Here is a 20,738-nt window from a genome sequence, read left to right as displayed (position 1 = left end):
GGGGCGGGGGTGTTCCTGGATTTACCGCCCCCCCACCCCCAGTGCACGTCTGCAGAAGGTACAGAATGACCGAAGGGCTCTGGGGGGCTAGGGGTAGGGTGGGGACTGGACCTCATCCATCCCCAAGGGCAGTTCCAGAGGCGCAGGAGAGCAGGTCCCTCGGGTTCACTCTTGGGCAGACCCCACTGAGCAGCGCTGCTCCTTCCTGGCCCGTAAGTCCCTCTCTTTCCTCCTCATTCCCTGGAGGATGGCAGCGGTGCAGAATGACATTTCTTAACCAGTTCCCAACTCCAGCTTCAATAAGCTGCTGTGGAGCCTCCAAGGCACGTCCTTACTGGCCCCTGGTGGACAACCCTGGGTAGGGTTCCTCTAGTCTGTTGGTGAAGAGGCCACGTCCCAAAGCAGAATACTGCCCCCCTGCTGGCTGTCCTGGGAAGCAGCCCACATCTAGACAGATGGTTTTAATTTGGGGACAGCTGAGTAGGTCCAAAATCCTGGATGGCTACCCCCAAAGCAATGTAACTTCAGTCCTCCGTGGCATTCGTGTGCCATGCCACCTCGCCCCAGCTCTCTTTTCCCACACTCATAGCATGGGGTGCACGGCAGCAAGCTCACTGCCTAAACACACATCCCCCCAGGGAAAGGAATGCCGGTTCCCTGACCCCTTCTGGCTGGCATCCCATTTTCTACAATGATCCTCCTTGGATCTCCCCCAACTTGGCTTCAGTGGGGTCTGGGAAGAAAGGTTGGCAGCAGCCGAACAGTGGAAGCCCTTGCAGGCTGTGGTGAGGAATGTGGATGTTATTCCAAGAAAGTGGGAAGTTTAGAGGGGTTATGCCAGGGTGTCATCAGCCATTTACGGTTTAGAAAGTGGGGGAAATGAGCACCGTCAGACATTGCTGAGAGGATTGAATATTGGTACAATTTCTGTAGAAGGAAGTTTGACAACATCTTTCAAAATGACTAATGCACATATCTTTGATACAGCAATCCTACTTCTAGGATTCTAACCTACCGACATACTTGCATCCGTGGAAAATGTCTTATGTAAAAAGCTATTTATTGCAGTGTTGATTGCAATAGTAAATACTGGAAACAGCCCAGGTGTCCGTCATTGCGGGAATAATTAATAAATGATGGTACATCCCTTCAAAGGAATACTCCACAGTCATAAAAAGAAACAAAAAACTGAGAAAGCTATGTATCAATATGGAATGATACCTAAAATATTTTGTTGAGTGGAGAAGCAAGGTTATTATCAGTGGATATAGTGTGCTACCATAAATATAAAGAGGTGGGGAGAAAAGAATACTTTACTCTGCGTGGAATAATTCTGAGGCTTCCAGGGAGAGGAACTGAGTGACTGGGGAGTAGGTCTGGGAGGGCTTGCTCTTTCATAATCTCTTTTGTACATTTAAAATTTTGTTATGGCCTGAATGTTTGTGTCCCTCCCAAATCCGTATGTTATAGCCCTAACCCCCAAGGTGATGGTATTCGGAGGTGGGACATTTGGGAGGTAATTAGGTTTATATGAGGTCATGAGAGTGGGCACCCCATGATGGGATTACTGTTATAAAAAGAGGAGGAGACCAGAATCACGTGAAGACATAGCAAGAAGGTGGCCTTCTGCAAGCCAGGAAGAGGGTCCTCACCAGGAACCAAATCTGCCAGAAATTTGATATTGGACTTCCCAGCCTCTAGAACTTTAAGAAAGAAGAGTCTGGGTTTTTTTGTTTGTTTGTTTTTGGCCGCGCCCCGAGGGATGTGGGATCTTAGTTCCCTGACCAGGGACTGAACTCGCACCCCCTGCATTCGAAGCACGGAGTCTTAACCACTGGACCCCCAGGGAAATCCCATGAAGTGTCTGTTGTTTAAGCCCCCTGGTGTATGGTATTTTGTTATAGCAGCCCAAATGGACTAAGACATATGTGCAAGTAATACTATTTTAAAAAGTAAATAAAATTAATGAAATATTTTTACTGAATTTTTTTTATGAAAGCATCTCTAACTTACAGTAAAAGTTAATCTTAAGTATAATTGGCAAGTTTAACACACACATATATGTATGTATATCTCTCATGTGACTTTCACCCAGATGAAGAGAATTTCTAGCATCCCTTCAGGTCCTCTCCTGCCCTTTCTCAGTTTCCACCTTGCCCTACTCCATGCCGTTCCCCTCCCTCCTACCATCCCCATAACCTTTATTCTGACAGCTGTTATCATGAATTCATTTTGACCATTCTTGAACTTCATAAAAATGGAATCATATAGTAGTATGCTTTTATGTATGGCTTCCCTCATTCAATATATTATCTATGAGATTCATTGACATTGTTCTAAGTAGCAGTAGTTTGTCCTGTTGTTATTATTACTGCTGTGTGTAATACTGGGTTGTATAAATAAATCACAATTTATGTGTCCATTTTCCTGTTGATTAACATTTGGTTGTTTTCCTTTTTTTTGTTCTTTTCCTTTGGTTATTATAAATGAAGCGTCAATGAACATTCTTATACATGATTTGTGTGTGTGTGTATACATCTGCACTGGGTATTTATATCTAGGAGTGGAGGACAGGTGTAAGTGGTGGACACGTTGATGTACCGTTCAGATCGCCCTTTAGAAACAAAGGCCTATTTTCCCAGCTGCTAGGCATGCTACCTGCAGAAAGCCCTCCACTATGGGCACTCCATGGAGATTGGCTCGGCTAAAGAGAGCTGCCTTGCTTGAGGTCACAACCCTTTCCTGCGTGGCCCACATTCAATGACATAAACTGGGAGCATAAAGGTGCATCCCTCACCCCAACTTGTGACAATTCTGAAGGATCATGGCAGCTTCAAACTCCCCAGGGGTCGACTTGTAAGCAGCTCCTTTGCCTCTTTTCTGTTTGATCATCCCTGTTTTCTTTAGACATTAATCAAAGAGATGAGATCATTAGAAAACATTTAATTTAGCTCCTGATTTCTGCTTTACTGAATATATACAACATTTTAGGCAGTCCAGTGGTTAGGACTCGGCCCTTTCATGGCTGTGGCCCAGGGTCAATCCCTGGTTGGGGAACTAAGATCCCACAAGCCACGCAGCGTGGCCAAAAGAAAAAAAAAAGAAAAGAAAAAAATATATATGACACTTTTCCTAACCTGTTGATTCCTTTCCTGAATTAGAAGGAGTAAGAATAAAGAATTAAGCAGTTAAAGAATCACTGACCCTCTACCCCTAGCTTACCCTTAGTAAACTTGCAGGCGGACCACGCGAACAAGACAGCATCCCAAGTAAGACCAAGAGAAGTCAGCAGGTCTGCATGCAATGGAAAGATGACAAAGAATCTGACCTCCTGCCTTAATGATTAACTAAGATCGTTTCCCTTTTTCCCTTCAAAAATTGTCATGGCTGAGCGGAATCTTCGGAGTTGGTCTCTCAACATTAAGTCCACCATCTCCCCAGATTGCCAGCTTTTCTGAATAAAGTACCTTCTTCTCTACCAAAGCTTGCCCCTCGATTAATTGGCTGTTTAGTGACGCGAGGGGCCGAACCTGCGTTCGGTTACAGGCTGAGGCCTTCACCGAGACTGCATTATACCCCAGTTTTTCTCTCCAGTCCTGCTTCCTTCCCTTCCCTAGGTGCTGACCCCAAGAGCGCTCTCCCAATAAATGATCACCTCTCTCTCAGAATGTGCTTCCCAGAAAACCCAGCCTGCACCAGCATAAAATTAATTTTAGTAGAAGCTGCCAAACCGTTTTCCAAAGCGGTTGGGCTATTTTATACTCCCCCCAGCAGTCAATAAGAGTTCCAGTTGCTTCACATCTTTGTCAATACAGGGGAGTATTCATTTTGGTTTAATTTGCATTTCCATGGTGACTAATGATCATGGTCATTTTGTGAAATGCTTGAATACAAATAAAATATTAAAAATGAAACCAAAAAATGATGTCCTGGAGAGAGATGACCATGGCTGGACACAGCAGCCGAGGTGGAGAGAAATAAGTGGATTTGGAATATAATTTGGAGGTGGCACCTATGATTTAACTGATGGAGTGCATACGCAGAGTAAGAGAAAGAGAAAAGTCAAGGGGAATGCCTTCATGAATTGTGGTACCCCTTGAAGATCTGGGGAAAACTAGGGGGGAGAAGAAGACTATGGTAACAACAGAAATCATTTTGAAGGAGGGGAAGGATTGGGAGAGTCTGAAAGGGCAGGGAAGGCATTAGAAACAGGGAAGCAGGATGAATGAGGAATGATCTGTACAAAGCTATAGTAATTAAAGTGGTGTGGTATGGCGTAAGGACAGGCATATGGACAAGTGGTGTAAAACAGAGAGCCCATAATAGATAAACCTTCACATATGTGGTCGATTGATTTTTGACAGAGTGCCAATGCCATTCAATGGGGAAAGAATAATCTTTTCAACAAATAATGCTGGGAAAGCTGGATGTCACATGCAAAAGAATGAAGTTGGATCCTTATACAAAAAACCATATACAAAAGTTAACCCAAACTGGGTTAAAACCCTAAAACTATGAAACTCTTAGAAGAAAACACGGGGGAAATCTTCATGACATTGGATTTGGCAGTTATTTTTGGATATGGCACCAAAAGCACAGGAAATAAAAAAAAAAAGATATGCTGAACTTCATCAAAATATAAAACTTTTGTGCGTCAAAGGACACTGTAAAGAGAGTGAAAAGACAGCCCACAGAATGGGAGAAAACTCTTTGAAGGGAATATAGGTGTAAATCTTTGTGACCTTTGATTTGGCACTAATTTCTTAGTTTTCATATCAAAAGCACAAGCAACCAAAGAAAATATAGATAAGTTGAACGTCATCAAAACTAAGAACTTTTTAAAAAAATTAATTAATTAATTTATTTATTTATTTTTGGCTGCGTTGGGTCTTCGTTGCTGCGTGCAGGCTTTCTCTAGTTGCAGTGAGCGGGGGCTACTCTTCACTGAGGTGCGCGGGCTTCTCATTGCGGTGGCTTCTCTTGTTGTGGAGCACCAGCTCTAGGCGCACAGACTTCAGTAGTTGTGGCACGTGGGCTCAGTAGTTGTGGCTCGCGGGCTCTAGAGCACAGGCTCAGTAGTTGTGGCGCACGGGCTTAGTTGCTCCGCAGCATGTGGGATCTTCCCGGACCAGGGCTCGAACCCGTGTCCCCTGCATTGGCAGGAGGATTCTTTACCACTGTGCCACAAGGGAAGTCCAAAACTAAGAACTTTTATGTGTCAAAGGACACCATCAAGAAAATGAAATGACAATACACAGAATGGGAAAAAAAAGTTTGTAAATCACATATCTGGCAAGGGTCTAGTATCCAGAATATATAAATAACTCAACAATAAAAGACAACCCAATTTAAAAACTGGGCAAAGTGTCTGAATGGACATTTCTCCAAAGAAGATATACAAATGGACGATAAGAAAATGCTTAACATCTTTAACCATTTGGGAAATGCAAATCAAAACCATAATGAGGTACCACTTTACACTCCCCAGGATGGTTATAATTAAAAAAAAAAAAAAAAAAAAGAAAGAGGAAATCACAGTGTTAGTGAGGATGTGAAGTCAGAACCCTCATACACTGCTGGGGAGAATGTAAAATACTGAAGCCACTGTGGAAAACAGCAGTAGTTTTTCAAAAAGCTACACGTAGAATTACCATATGACTCAGCAATTCTAATCCTATGTACAAACCTGAGAGAATTGAAAAACCAGCATTCAAACAAGAACTTGTACGGGAATGTATATAGCAGCATTATTCATGATAGCTAAAAAGTGGAAACAACCCAAATGTCCATCAACTGATGGATGGATAGACAAAATGTGGTGTATACACACAGTGAAATATTCAGCCATAAAAAAGAATGAAGTACTGGGACTTCCCTGGTGGCGCAGTGGTTGAGATTCTGCCTGCCAATGCAGGGGACACAGGTTCAAGTCCTGGTCCGGGAAGATCCCACATGCCACGGAGCAACGAAGCCCGTGTGCCACAACTACTGAGCCCACGTGTCCCAACTACTGAAGCCTGCGCGCCTAGAGCTGGTGCTCCGCAACAAGAGAAGCCACCGCAATGAGAAGCCCGCGCACCTCAGTGAAGAGTAGCCCCCGTTCGCCGCAACTAGAGAAAGCCCGTGCGCAGCAACGAAGACCCAACACAGCCAAAAAAAAAAAAGAATGAAGTACTGAAACATGCTATAACATGGATGAACCTTGAAAACATAATGCTCAGTGAAAGAAACAAGTCCAAAAGGAGGACATATTGTATGATTCCATTTTTATGAAAAGCCCAAAGTAGGCAAATCCAGAGACAGAAAATACACTAGAGGTTGCAAAAGGGTGGCGGAGGCAGAAGGGACTGGAGAGTGAGTACTAACAGGTATGGTGTCTCTTTTGGGGGATGATAAAAATGTTCTAGAATTAGTGGAGCTGGTTGCATAACTCTGAATATACTAAAAATGATTGAGGGAGTTCCCTGGTGGTCCAGTGGTTAGGACTCTGTGCTTTCACTGCTGTGGGCCCGGGTTCTATCCCTGGTCAGGGAACTAAGATCCCACAAGCCACACAGCGCAGCCAAAAAAATAAAAATTAAAAATAAAAATAATTACAAAATAAAAATGACTGAACTGCATACTTTAAAATGGTGAATTTTATGGTATGTGAATTATATCGCAATGAAAATATGTGCAAAAGAATACAAATTTTAAAATAAACTAAAAACCTGATGGGATTGTAGGCCAAAAAGAATGAATTTTCCTGTGTGTAAATTTAAAAATAAATTTTAAGTATGAAGAAATTTCAAGTTTCTTGAGGGTAGACCCTATGTCTACATGAAATTGATAACTCCCAGAGAAGTGAGTACATTGCTTTATGCTTAGAAGTTGCAGATTAAAGTAAATGATTATTAAATCAAAGTTATTTTCTTTGGGCAAGCATCAGCATCTTTAGGGCAATTACTCTTTCATTTCCACAGCTTAATGCTGACAAGAGGTTCCTATTTCTCTGTGATTGACAAACCTTCATTACAGTGAATGCACATTGACCTGCAAAGTCACTTTCTGAGCTATTGCCAAATGTCAAGTTGGGTCAGCATGCCCTAAGTCTTCCAGAGAAACAAACCCTCCACCCACAACTTTTCTTCTATACTGTCTGACCCAACTTCCTCCATCTCCTCCCCAGAGTTCCTATACATGTGTACACATACACAGACCCGCAATGGATTGTGTCATGATCAAGAAATAACCTTTCATTGGGTCAAGAGATTTGCAGGCCTATCTTTCTTATTAAGGCCCTGGAGTAAAAGGATGGCAGACGCACTCAAAATGGGGTCCTTGAGGGAAACTTAGTAAAGGGACTATTTGTAAAGGTGTGGGCCAGGTAGGCTGCTGGGTACCCCAGGGCTGGGAATGACTAACAGTCATTATACCTCCAGGGCCTGAGGGGTAAGAGGAGGGTGCCATTCCTGGGCCTGATGAGGGCAGCTGTACCAGGAGAGGGATGAGCTAACTTCCTGGTGCCCCCCATTGGTCAACGCCCCTGAAGCCAGATGGCCACGGAGCCTCCTGATGTGACGCATAAAGGTCAGCCTACTCCACAGAGAAGGATGGAGAAGGGTGGAGGGTGCGTCTGGGGGATGGAAAATATCCTGCCCACCCTGTTATAGCTGCCACTGCTCTTACCCAAAATTACACCACAGCTAAGAGTCAAATCTCCTTTATAGGAGTTTATTCCCTAGAGTTTGTGCTGCTGGTAGTGGGTGGGAGGGTGAGAAGGTGGGAATACACGCATCAGCTTTTGAATCAGAATACCTGAATTTAAGGGGATAATAGGATTTACTTCCCAAATCTGTGAAGAGCAACAAACAAGTTAATATTTGTGGAAGTGTTTTATAAAGTGCTATCCAAAAATAATTTACTGGAGTTACTCCCCTCCCCTGTGTGTCCCTCCTGAGGGTCATCAGCCAACCCAGACTACATTCCCGAGGACTTACATCTTGCCCCCTCCACATGCACAAAATTTCCACTGTGCTGTCCTCAGTTAGGTCTCCATTTTCCCCAGGAGCTTCCCCTCTGGAGAGGACACAGGAAGGACACAGATGCTGGAGCCAAATAGAAGTGGGGTTGAATCCTGGTTTTGCCACTCATCAGCTAGGGACCTGGCTTAATCCTCTTTAACTTTCTCATCTGTAAAATGGGTACAATAAAGCTTCCCTCAAAACATTAGAAGTAATATATGTAAGACACATGACAAAGCAAGTGGCCAATAAATTGTAGCTGTGATTATTGACCCTCCACTAGTGCCAGATCAATCTCCTCCCAAAACAGATAGGGCTCAAATCCCACCAGCGACTTCCTCACCACCGGAAGTGAAGTATAAACTCCTCACTGTTGGGAGGTAGGAACCTAAAGGAGAAATCCGAGAGAGAGCCTGTTTACAGGAGACGGCAAAGGCACCCACTGGCTGGAGGAATTAAAAGATGTAAGTGAGTATGCTGGGGGAGGTGACAGAGGTCGATCTGATCTTTTAGGGAGATTCAGACCTTGGAAAGAGAAGCAAAGTAGGGAGAGAAAGGAAGCAGAAGGATGGCCTGGTTTGCATTCTTTTGTCAAAAAGAGTGAGGAAAGCCAAGAATGAAGGGAGAATCCATACACACACACAAAACAAACCCAGAAGAATCCCCCTCCGGTTGCCATGGCAACGGGGCTGGGTCAGAGGTGGCAACAAGAATCCAGAGGGATCACGATTCACATATAGTCTCTTAGCTCCGTTTTGGGGCAGATTTGGGGAGAATTTTGAGAAGAGTTTGTGACTCTGGGCTGCCACTGCTGGCAGTAAATCCTGGAATTGCATGTCCGTGATGTCTTGCCTCCACGGTGTCTGCTTTGCTGCCTGGAAGGAATCACAGCCTGGTGAAAGGCAAAGACCCCTCTTCGGGGCCCCTGCGTGGGTCAGCCTGGCACTGGCTTGGGATCCCATACTTGCATCAGCAGGCAGCCATCCCCTGGGGATTGGGGAGTGGCACACGTGCACTGAGACATTCAAGCCCCCTCAACGGGGGAGACAGGCAGGGTGAGGCAGGGGAAGGAACACAGCATGGGAATCAGAAGACTAGGGCTTACATCCCAGCCCTGCCTCCTATGATCTGAGTTTCAGGCACCATTTCAGCCCCTCTGGGCCTGTAAAATAGGCCTAATAAGTCCCAATAAAGTTGTTTTTATTCAGAATCAACCAATTTTCACTGATTCTATGGTTTCTTGAATGGCCATCCCGGGGAGTGGACCGGGAGGAAGGTTTAAAACCATATATCCTCAGAACTTCCCTGGTGGCGCAGTGGTTAAGACTCTGCGCTCCCAATGCAGGGGGCCTGGGTTCCATCCCTCATCAGGGAAATAGATCCCACATGCGTGTCGCAACTAAGGAGCCCGCATGCTGCAACTAAGTCCTGGCGCAACCAAATAAATAAATAAAATATTTTAAAAAGATAAAGCCATTTAAAAAAAAATTTATGCTCATCAAACACAAAGAGAAGATTTATATGAAATCAGCAGATACAAATTTGGATACATGAAGGCAGGCAGAAAATGTTCCTCATATCTTAACCTTTCTACCCAATTGGCAAATTCCTCTCCATGAAGCACAGTCTGATCTCTCTTAAGTAGAAATCGATCCCTCCCTCCCCTGGAGTTGGGTGACACTCAGCTGCCCGCTTGGGACTTGAGCAAGTTACTGGTCTTCACTGACATGTTACCTACTTTGTGTTTCTTCCCCACTCCGGATGTTTCCTTCCATGTGGTGGGAGTTTGTTGGCAATATACTCCTGGCCTTCCTCTGTCTGTCCGCTTACTCTGTTCCAGAGAAGTTGGAATAACTTACTTGCCTGGAAAGTTTGGAAGGAGAAATCAGGTGTCTCCCCTCACCTCCCACCCTCTTCGCCTTTGCTTATGAGCTGCTTCCTTCCCTTGGAGTATATTTTCTGTTGGCTTCCAGGAACGGTTTCCCCCTACAGGCCTGCCCTATCCAGCAAAACGTCGATTGGGCAGAAAGATTTTTAACTCTGGGCTTGTATATCAGGGATCCCATTTTGGCTCTTATACCAAGCTGCCATCCTCCGATCTAGCCTATATTAGCAATAAAAGAGTCATTTTGATTGTCTGTATGTTGCCTCCTTTGTCTTATGTCTTAGTTCAGAACTCAGGTGGAAAGAGGGTTCTGTTACTTACAAAACAGAAACAGAACCACAGACTTCAAAAACAAACTTCTGGTTACCAAAGGGGAAAGGAGAGAGGGGAGGGATAAATTAGGAGGTTGGGATTAACATATACACACTACTATATATGAAATAGATAATCAACAAGGACCTACTGTATAGCACAGGGAACTCTACTCAATATTCTGTAATAACGTATACGGGAAAGGAACCTGACAAAGAATGGATATATGTATATGTATAACTGAACCACTTCGTTGTACATCTGAAACTAACACAATATTGTAAATCAACTATACCCCAATATAAAATAAAAATTAAATTAAAAAAGAGGGTTCTGTTCATTGGCCCTGTGGTAGATGGTATTATTGTTCCAAATATTCACTGTTCTTCCCTAGAGAAGATTATTCCCCCCATACTCCTAAAGTCATTTAGGAGCATTTATTGAAAGTAGCTAATGAACCATGTGAGTAGAGGTATCCTTCTACTGCATGCTTCCACCATTGCTCTTTGTACTTTTTCTCTGCCATGAGGCTGGTTTGTTCCAGAGAAGAGCTGCTCTTGCAGGCTGGGACATGGAACATAGCTGGGGTTGACCATAGAATAACATGTAAAGTGAGCAAGAAATAGGCTTTACTTCTTTTGGTAAGCTACTGAGATTTGTGGGTGGTTATTGTAACATTATAGTGAATACTGACCTATACAAGAATTGGTGCCTGGAAGTATGAAAATCTAAAAATAAGTGGCATTGTCTTTGGGGCCATTAGAGATTGGGAAAAAATGGCAGTCCATGTTTCACAGTGGCAAAACCTTTGTCAAAACTATCACCTGAGCTAACCGGGAAGGAAGATGATTTAGCTAACGAATTTTTGGCTTTGGATAAAGAAATGAGAAATTTGGTAGCATGAGTTGGTTTCACTCGGTTGTATCTGACAAATATTCATGAAACCAACTAAACTTTTGAGAAAGTTGTAGCATCAAAAGAACCATTAATCTGAACTAAAAGAAAGAGTGACTATTTCAGTACTTGAAATCATCCTTGGACCCTCCAACATTCTACAGGAAGGAAGCAAACTGAGAAAGTTACTCAGCCCCCATGGAGAACTTATGGTCCAATGTCTACTTCAGATATGGCCGCTGGGTGTAATGGTGTAGACAGAGCTTCTTAAAGAGTGAATCCAAGAGCTACAGGGAGCGATGGACTAGGGAGACACTTCCAGAGACAGAATCAAGACCCAGTCAAGGAATTTTCCCCAGTCCCAGGTAAGCGGCCTTCCATCTTTCCCCTGTCTGAGTGGGAGTGTTTACTATGGTTAACCTTTCCTGTTCCACCATTGCATGTTGGCGAATATTGGGGTGGAGGGAGGCCTGGAAGTCAAGGAGTTTCCCCCAATCCAAGGTAGGGAACTTTTGCCAGGAGGATTTTAGAAACGGCTTATTAAAACATTATTTAATTATAAAATGAAATAAAACATCATCTTCTTGGGACTTCCCTGGTGGCACAGTGGGTAAGAATCCGCCTGCCAATGCAGGGGATACGGGTTCAAGCCCTGGTCCAGGAAGACCCCACATGCTGTGAAGCAACTAAGCCCGTGCGCCACAACTACTGAGCCCACGCACCGCAACTACTGAAGCCTGTGCGCCTAGAGCCTGTGCTCCGCAACAAGAGAAGCCACCTCAATGAGAAACTCGCGCACCACAACGAAGAGTAGTCCCCGCTCGCCACAACTAGAGAAAGCCCGCGCGCAGCAACGGAGACCCAACACAGCGAAAGATAAAATAAATAAAAATTTAAAAAATCATCTTCTTTCGGCAAACACGAGCAACTTTAGGGCAAATAGTCTTCCATTCTCATGGCCCAGTGCTGACAAGAGGTTCATATTTCTCAGTGTTACCTTCACTGACACGAACACGCATTGACCTGGATCCCTTTCTGAGATGCTGCCAACTGCCAGCCTAGGTCAACGTGCCTTCCCGAGAAACGAACTCAGTCTCACTGTGTCCCAACCACAACTTCTTCTACACGTTGTAACCCAACTTCCTTTGCCTCCTTTCCATCTGCAGCTGAATCTCTCAACACACACACACATGCACACACTCCTATCTCAATCACTTGACAACTCCCCAGAACAAAAAGTTCCCTTCCTTCAGGAAGTCAGCTCTGTGGTAAACCTCGACTCTGCTGACAGCCTAAATTTAGATGAATCTCGTTCTTGCTAAAGAGTTGAGAATTCCTTTTCACAGATAAAACCCATCTGTATTTCACAGGAAGTCCCCTCTGAGTCTCAGGCAGAAGCACCAGGCTATTCAAAGGCTGCCCTCTATATGGAAGGGCTAGGAGAAAACATTCAATCCCAACAGGCTTGACCAATAGTGAGCAGAGCTTGTTCTTCGGAATCATATGAAATTAGTCTCTTCCGTTTCAAATGGTGCCATTTGGAGATTTACAGGTGGCGATTATGACCCCCTAAGTCTACTGTTTTCAGGTTAAATATCCCCACTTTTTCATGTATCTGCAAAAGGGAGGAAGAGTTAAGTGTTTCATAAAATGTAAAGTGCCCCATACCCTGAAGTTATTACATTGCATGGATTCAAACCTCAATCTCCATCCTGTTCACCCTCCCCTAAACACAATCCATTTTGTGAATAGCTCTCACACAGAAAATAACCCAAAATATCAGCAAGGCTTCACGTGCAAAATTATTCACCACAGCATTATTTGTAATGGCAAAAAGAATCCAAAAATGAACTTCGGTGTCTGTAAGAGGGTTGTGTGTTTACAGTACAGTATGATATAGCTGCATGCACTGTTATGCTGAAATTTAAAATTGTATTTATCATTATTCAGCCATAAAAAGGAACGAAATTTGTAGTTATTTGTAGTGAGGTGGATGGACCTAGAGTCTGTCATACAGAGTGAAGTAAGTCAGAAAGAGGAAAACAAATAACGTATGCTAACGCATATATATGGAATCTAGAAAAATGGTACTGATGAACTTAGTGGCAGGGCAGGAATAAAGACGCAGACATAGAGAGTGGACTTGAGGACACAGCTGGGGAAGGGGAGGCTGGGACGTAGTGAGAGAGTAGCGTTGACTTATATATACTACCAAATGTAAAATAGATAGCCAGTGAGAAGCTGCTGCATAGTATAGGGAGATCAGCTTGGTGCTTTGTGACAACCTAGAGGGGTGGGATAGGGAGGGTGGGAGGGAGGCTCAAGAGGGAGGGCATATGGGGATATATGTATACATATAGCTGATTCACTTTGTTGTACAGCAGAAACTAACACAACACTGTAAAGCAATTATACTCCAATAAAGATATATTAAAAAAACTGTATTTATCAACCCAAGGAAAGTGAAAACATGTCCACACAAAAACTTGCACCAGGATGTTCATAGCAGCATTACTCACAATAGCCAAAAAGTGAGGACACCAAATGTTTATCAACTGATGAATGGATAAACAAATGTGGTCTATCCATAAATAGAATATTATTCAGCCATAAAAAGGAACAAAGTACTGATATACATGCTACAATGTTAATAAACCTTGAAAAAAATATGTTAAGTGAAGGAAACCAGTCACTAAAGGCCACCTATTGTATGATTCCATTTACGTGAAACATCCAGAATAGGTAAATCCCGTGTCCGGTATTTTCACTCTAAGCTCTTTGCTGTAGACATCTTTGCCACAAGCATTTTTGCTGCAAACATTTTTTTGCCATGTAACTAATTGGCCATAAGACAAGTCTGCTGTAAAAGACAAAGTAACAACAAAAAAAAGAGGGACATTAAAAAGAACACCCTGAAACATAAAAACTGAATAACAAAATTAAAAAGACTTTATTGCAAAATACAAAATATTTGAGTAGACTGAACATATGTGTAGATTCGTGGCAATACTGCACAAATAACTGGTTCTATTTTGTGGATTGTACCTAAGCCCCTGTCTTTGAATTCTTTTGTTCACAGCATCATACATTTTTCTGTTTGTTGATTCATCTCCTCATCTTACTATTTTTCTTTTTGCTACAATTTCTTCTTTCAAGAGAGTTATCAGTTTCCAAATACTAGGATGTATATTTGTGACTGAGCTCTGTATTGTGTTGGGAAAGCCTCTTACACTGTTGTTTGTGTTCTTGGCATGTTGTCACATGTCTGTTAATAGATATTCCAAAGTTCTATGGGAAATGTGGGTTCAACTCCATGCCTTTGAGGCTCTCAGCCTCTTTCTCCTCCAATGTAGTGTGTTTCAAAATAAGAAACCAGCTCTTGGGGCCAATCACTGTCAATCGTCAGCTCGAAAAAGCCATCAGTCCCATCACTAACTGGAAGAAATGCTAACACGTTTCAACCCGTTGAAACCGAACTGTCAAACCAAAGTGTCAACCAGTTATTTTATCTTTCACGGCAAAAATGCATTACAGCCAATTAGCTACGTGGTGAAAATGTCTGGCAAGAATGCTTGTGGCAAAGATGCTGACAGCAAAGATGCTTGAAGGTGAAAGTACCTGGAATTGTTTCGAGGGTTAGATAGAATGCTTGCCGTTTCTGGCAGGTGGTGACATTTGTCAGTGATAAGTTCTCCTTACTAGGAAGGGAGACTAACTTGCCACTTTGGGCCCAAGCTGCAAACAACTGAATACTGTTCTTTGGGCCAAAACGTGGGCACTGAGACACAAAGCTGAGGGGCAAAAGGGGAGGGAAGGCTAGCCTGGGGAAATAAAGCTATTTTCTGATCAGATAAGCTTCCTAAAGCTAAGACAACGTAACAAATATCTGTTGAACGTCTACTTTGTTCTACAGGGTTCTTCTGTGTATTGGGTTCAGCAGGAGGTCTGGAGCTGGTGAAAACCAGGTCCCACAGCGGGTTAGCAGCAGAGTTGGAACTAGAATTTGGGTCCCATCATGTTGACTCAGTACTAAGGAAGTGTGGGTGGGAGTTTCGTTTCCCTGGAAGGAGTAGAAATTTCACTTTAAGTTATCCTGGAAAGAGGCCAGTCCTTGGACAGTAAATGGCGGGGTGGGGGAGTGGGGGGGTGGTGAGAACGGGGCAGGGCTCCGACTGGACTGCAGGAAAGCAAAGGTCTCTCTCTCTCTCTCCTGGCCTCAGGCCCATTGAACATGTGCTCTGAGGCACAGGCAAAGGGATGGTTCATTTGATGCATCAAACTGGCTAGGCTAAGATGCCCAGGTGTTGGTTGAACACCAGTCTAGATGTGGCTGTGGAGGTACTTTTTAGATGTGATTAACATTTGAATCAGTAGACGTTGAATGAAGCAGATCACTCTTTATAATGTGGTGGGCCTCATCCAATCAGTTGAAGGCCTTAAAAGCAAAGCCTGAGGGTTCCCGAAAAGAAGCAATTCTCCCCCTCCAGACTGTAACTAAACATCCTCCCTGAGCCTCCAAGTCAGCTGCCCTGTGGAATTTGGACTCGACCCTGTGACATCAGCCTGAATTTCCAGCCTGTCATCTTGCCCTACAGATTTTGGACTTGTTATCAACCATAATCATGTGAGCCAATTCCTTCAAATAAATCTCTGTCTCTATTTCTGTAAGCTCTAGCTCTAGCTATCCACCCTAATGGTTCTGTCTCTCTGAGAATCCTCACTAACACAAATAATTTCTCCAGAAACTGACCCTTGCGAGAGATGAGGCTGGGAGTGGGGCAAGAGCAGTGCTGGAAGGGGTCCTGTGGGGGGATTGGCACCCGTGGACTCCGGCTGCAGCCCCTCCCAAGACTCAGCTGGGAGGGTGTGCACCAGGGTCAGCAGATGTTGGGCTTGCGAGCCAAATCCACCCCAGCCCATCGTGTGCAGCTCACAGAGTTAAGACTGGGTTTTGTATGTTTCAAGGGCTGTCAAAGCAAAAAAACAAACAAACAATCAAAAAGAATAGGTGACAGAGACTGTATGTGGCCCACAATGTCTAAAATATTTATTATTTGGCCCTTTACAAAAACAAGTTTGCAGACCCTGCTATGGATTATTATCCATTAACGTCCAATATACTTTCGTCAGATGTTATGATCTGATTGCAGCGGCTCTGTGGGGAATTAAGGGATTATATGGTGTCAAAGGAAAATTGGTGCCCTCTCTGGAAGTCAAGAGAGGTGAGAGCCGTGGAGATCACCGTCAGAAAAGGTGTGTACCCAGGGCATGGTTATCTCACAAGGGACAGATGTGGTCAGAAGGCCAGAGGGGAATTAACTGACAAATTCACCTCGAGTCCATGAGAAGCAGCCCCTTGGGGACACACAGAAATGACAGATGAATAATATGAGGGGACCTGGGTCCCACTATGGGTAAAGCAGGCTCTAGGTAAATCTCATTTTTGGGGGGTTTAATGAAAATAATGAGACTTTGTTGGGGAAGGTCTGGACTTAACATTTTTGTGGATGGACCATCAGAATTATTCAACACGGAAACTGAGTTTGTGAAGTGAGGTGGTTGATGGGCGAGGACTTGGAGCCAAGTGGCGTGGCCGGTCTCGTGTCACCCAGGCTCTGCTGAAGCATTGGGACAGTTCTGCTCCAGGAATGAGGATGCCTTTCTAATTACGGGAACTTCTTGTTCATCACAGAAATATGCCTTAAATGCTAGAATATAAAAAGACCACAAAGACAAAGCTCCTTCTGAAGAAGTCTAAAATAAAGGGTCTTTTTCCCAACTTGAATATATAAACTTTTAGGGAGAATGATGCCTATTTATAATATTATATTTGTACTATTTATAAAATGTATGGTCATGAAGAACCTAGGTGCAGGATGGGAATAAAGACGCAGACCTACTAGAGAATGGACTTGAGGACACGAGGAGGGGGAAGGGTAAGCTGGGACAAAGTGAGAGAGTGGCATGGACATATATACACTACCAAATGTAAAATAGCTAGCTAGTGGGAAGCAGCCGCATAGCACAGGGAGATCAGCTCGGTGCTTTGTGACCACCTAGAGGGGTGGGATACGGAGGGTGGGAGGGAGGGAGATGCAAGAGGGAAGAGATATGGGGATATATGTATATGTATAGCTGATTCACTTTGTTATAAAGCAGAAACTAACACACCATTGTAAAGCAATTGTACTCCACTCAAGATGTTAAAAAAATGTAAGTTATTAATTTAGGTATATGCTCATTTTTTTAAATGCATGTTATATATAACAATGTATTAATCTGCAAATAATGGATTTTCCACTTTCTGATTTCATGAAACTATTTGTTTCAAATCTTTTCCTGAATCTTTGACACCAGTGTCTTTATTATCACTAGAACCGTCCTCTTAAACACACACACACACACACAAATACACACACCTTTCTGTTACAGAACATTTTAAACATATATACACATCAAGAGAGTAGTATAGTGAAACCCCAAGTACCCATTACCAGCTTCAGTAATTATCAATGCCTGGCCAACCTTGTTTTCTATATGTCCACTCTGTTCATCTCTCCCATATTATTTTTTTTCTCTTTTAAAAATTGAGGTAGGGGGAATTCCCTGGCAGTCCAGTGGTTAGGACTCCACTCTCTCACTGCCGAGGGTCCGGGTTCAATCCCTGGTCAGGGAACTAAGATCCCACAAGTCGTGTGGTGTGGCTGAAAAAAAAAAATTGAGGTAAAATTCATGTAAGATTAACCATTTAAAGTGTATACAATTTAGTGACATTAAGTATATTCACGATGTTGTACAGTCACCCCCTCTGTCTAGTTTCAAAACATTTTCTTCAGCCTCAAAGAAACCCATACAGCCATTAAGCAGTCACTCCTACCCCCGACCCCTGGCAACCACTAATCAGCTGTCTGTCTCTTTGGGTTTACTTTTCTGGATATTTCATACAATATGTGACCTTTTGTGTTTGGCTTCTTTCACTACAGTTTATGTCTCTAATAAATAAGGTTTTTTGGTGGATAATATAATCATAATGACATCCTTCATTATGATATAGTCATAATGACTATTATGACATCCTTCAAAATCAACAATTTTTTAGTATCACCTAATAGCCAATCTGTTCAATTTCCCCAGTTATCTCAAAAATGTCTTTTCGGTTTGTTCCAACAAGACGCCAACTAGGACCACACAGTACACTCGGTCGCAATGCTTCTTAGGTCTCTCTCTCTCTCTTTTTCTTACAATATTTAATTTTCATGTAGTTTCACCTATTATAGAAAATAATATACTGATTAAGAATACTGTTTCCCCCACTCTCACATTTCATGCAACAATTTTATTCCAACGTGTGTATATCTAGAGCAATATTTTGGATCATTCAGGAGGGTGTCCAGAGCACATCATATTTAAGATGTCTCAGGCTTTAAATGAGCACTTTTGGAAACCATATATGATGTCATCATTGGAAATATGTAAAATATTTTTTAAATTAATTTATTTTATTTATTCTTTTTTTTTTTTTGGCTGCATTGGGTCTTTGTTGCTGCGAGCCGGCTTTCTCTAGTTGCAGCGAGCGGGGGCTAGTCTTCGCTGCGGTGCGCAGGCTTCTCATTGCGGTGGCTTCTCTTGTTGTGGAGCATGGGCTCTAGGCACGCGGGCTTCAGTAGTTGTGGCTCGCGGGCTCTAGAGCACAGGCTCAGTAGTTGTGGCGCACGGGCTTTGTTGCTCTGCAGCACGTGGGATCTTCCCGAACCAGGGCTCTAACCGTGTCCCCTGCATTGGCAGGCAGATTCTTAACCACTGAGCCACCAGGGAAGCCCGGAAATCTTATCACAAGCCTTAAGCAGCCACCTGTGATATCGACAAAATTTCCATATCGTTTATTTTTACGATATTTTTATCGTGAAATACTGTATTGCTTTTGTCCCCCTTTGTATTATGGAATAGTTTAAACATATACAAAAATAGAACAGTATTGTGAAACTCACCACTCAGCTCAACAATCATCAATGCATGACAAGTCATACTTCATATGTGTGCCTCCCCACTTCACCCCCTCCCTACTCTGTATTATCTTGAGGCAAATCCCAGACATCATATCATTTCAGCTGTAAATATTTCAGTATATATGTCAAAAATATAAGGACTCTCTTTAAAAACATAACTACAATACCATTACAGCTAAAAAATTATTAATAATTCCTTAATGTTATAAAATGTCCAATCCATGTGTCTAATTTCCCCAATTACCCCATAATATTTCTTTTTTCTTTTTTACAGTTGGTTTATTTGAATCAATATCTAAACAAGGTCCATACATTGCAGTGGTTGATATGTCTTTTTTGGGGGAGGGGGTAAAGATTTTTAAAAATTAATTTTAATTGGAGTACAGTTGATTTACAATGTTGTTAGTTTCTGCTGTATAGCAAAGTGAATCAGTTATACATATACATATATCCACTCTTTTTTAGATTCTATTCCCATATAGGTCTTTACAGAGTATTGAGTAGAGTTCCCTGTGCTATTCAGTAGGTTCTTATTAGTTATCTATTTTATATATAGTAGTGTGTATATGTCCCTCCCAATCTCCCAGTTTATCCCTCCCCTCCCCTTTCTCCCTTGATAACCATAAGTTTGTTTTCTACCTCTGTGACTCTATTTCTGTTTTGTAAATAGGTTCCTTTGTACCATTCTTTTAGGTTCCACATATAAGCGATATCATATGATATTTGTCTTTCTCTGTCTGACTTACTTCACTCAGTATGACAATCTCTAGGTCCATCCATGTTGCTGCAAATAATTAAGCATTCCTTAATGTCATCAAATGTCCAGTCTGTGTGTCAAATTTCCCCAACTACCCCATAATATTTCTTTTTTTTTTTTTTTTACAGTTGGTTTATTTGAATCAGTATCTAAACAAGGTCCACACACTGCAGTGGCTGACATGTCTTTTAAGTCTCTTTTTTGTTCAACTACTGTTTGTCCTCCCTCCTTTATTTTTTCCCTTGGGATTTGTTGCTTGAAGAATCTTTGTTGTTGATCCTGTAGAGTTCCTACATGGCTGATTGACTACCTAGGGTATTATTTAATATATCCCTCTGTCCCCTGTATTTCTAGGAAACCTATGGTTAGTGGCTTAGTCTGATTCAGGTTCAGTTGTTTTGCAAAGACTTCTTCTTACAGGTACTGTGACCTTCCATTAGGAGGGACCTCATGTCCCTTTCTCTTTCTCTCTTTTTGTGATATTGCACAGAAATGATCATTGCCTGTATTCATTATTTCATTAGGAGGTTGAAAAATGGAACATTTCAATCCCATCGTTTCTTTTTCATTTATTAGATGAAATTCGTGGAGGGAACATTTCCCTTGGCAACTATTTGGTTGCCCTGGATATGGTTTGTACAGGAAAGCCAGGTTAATTACTTGATTCTTCTGGTTTTTTTTAGTTTTCAGGTTGGGTTGCTTCCTTAGGATCCCTTAAGTGACTGTTATGGGTTGAATCGATCCCCCCCAAAAGATATGTTAAAGTTCTAACCCCCGGTACCTCAGAATGTGAGTTTTTTGGAAATAAAGTTGTTGCTGATGCAGTTAGTTGAAATGAGGTCATCCTGGAGTAGGACAAACACTTCATCCAATATGACTGG

This window comes from Eubalaena glacialis, chromosome 13 (assembly GCF_028564815.1).
Source record: "Eubalaena glacialis isolate mEubGla1 chromosome 13, mEubGla1.1.hap2.+ XY, whole genome shotgun sequence".
NCBI classification, from domain to species: Eukaryota; Metazoa; Chordata; class Mammalia; order Artiodactyla; family Balaenidae; genus Eubalaena; species Eubalaena glacialis.
This window is presented reverse-complemented; position numbering follows the sequence as displayed.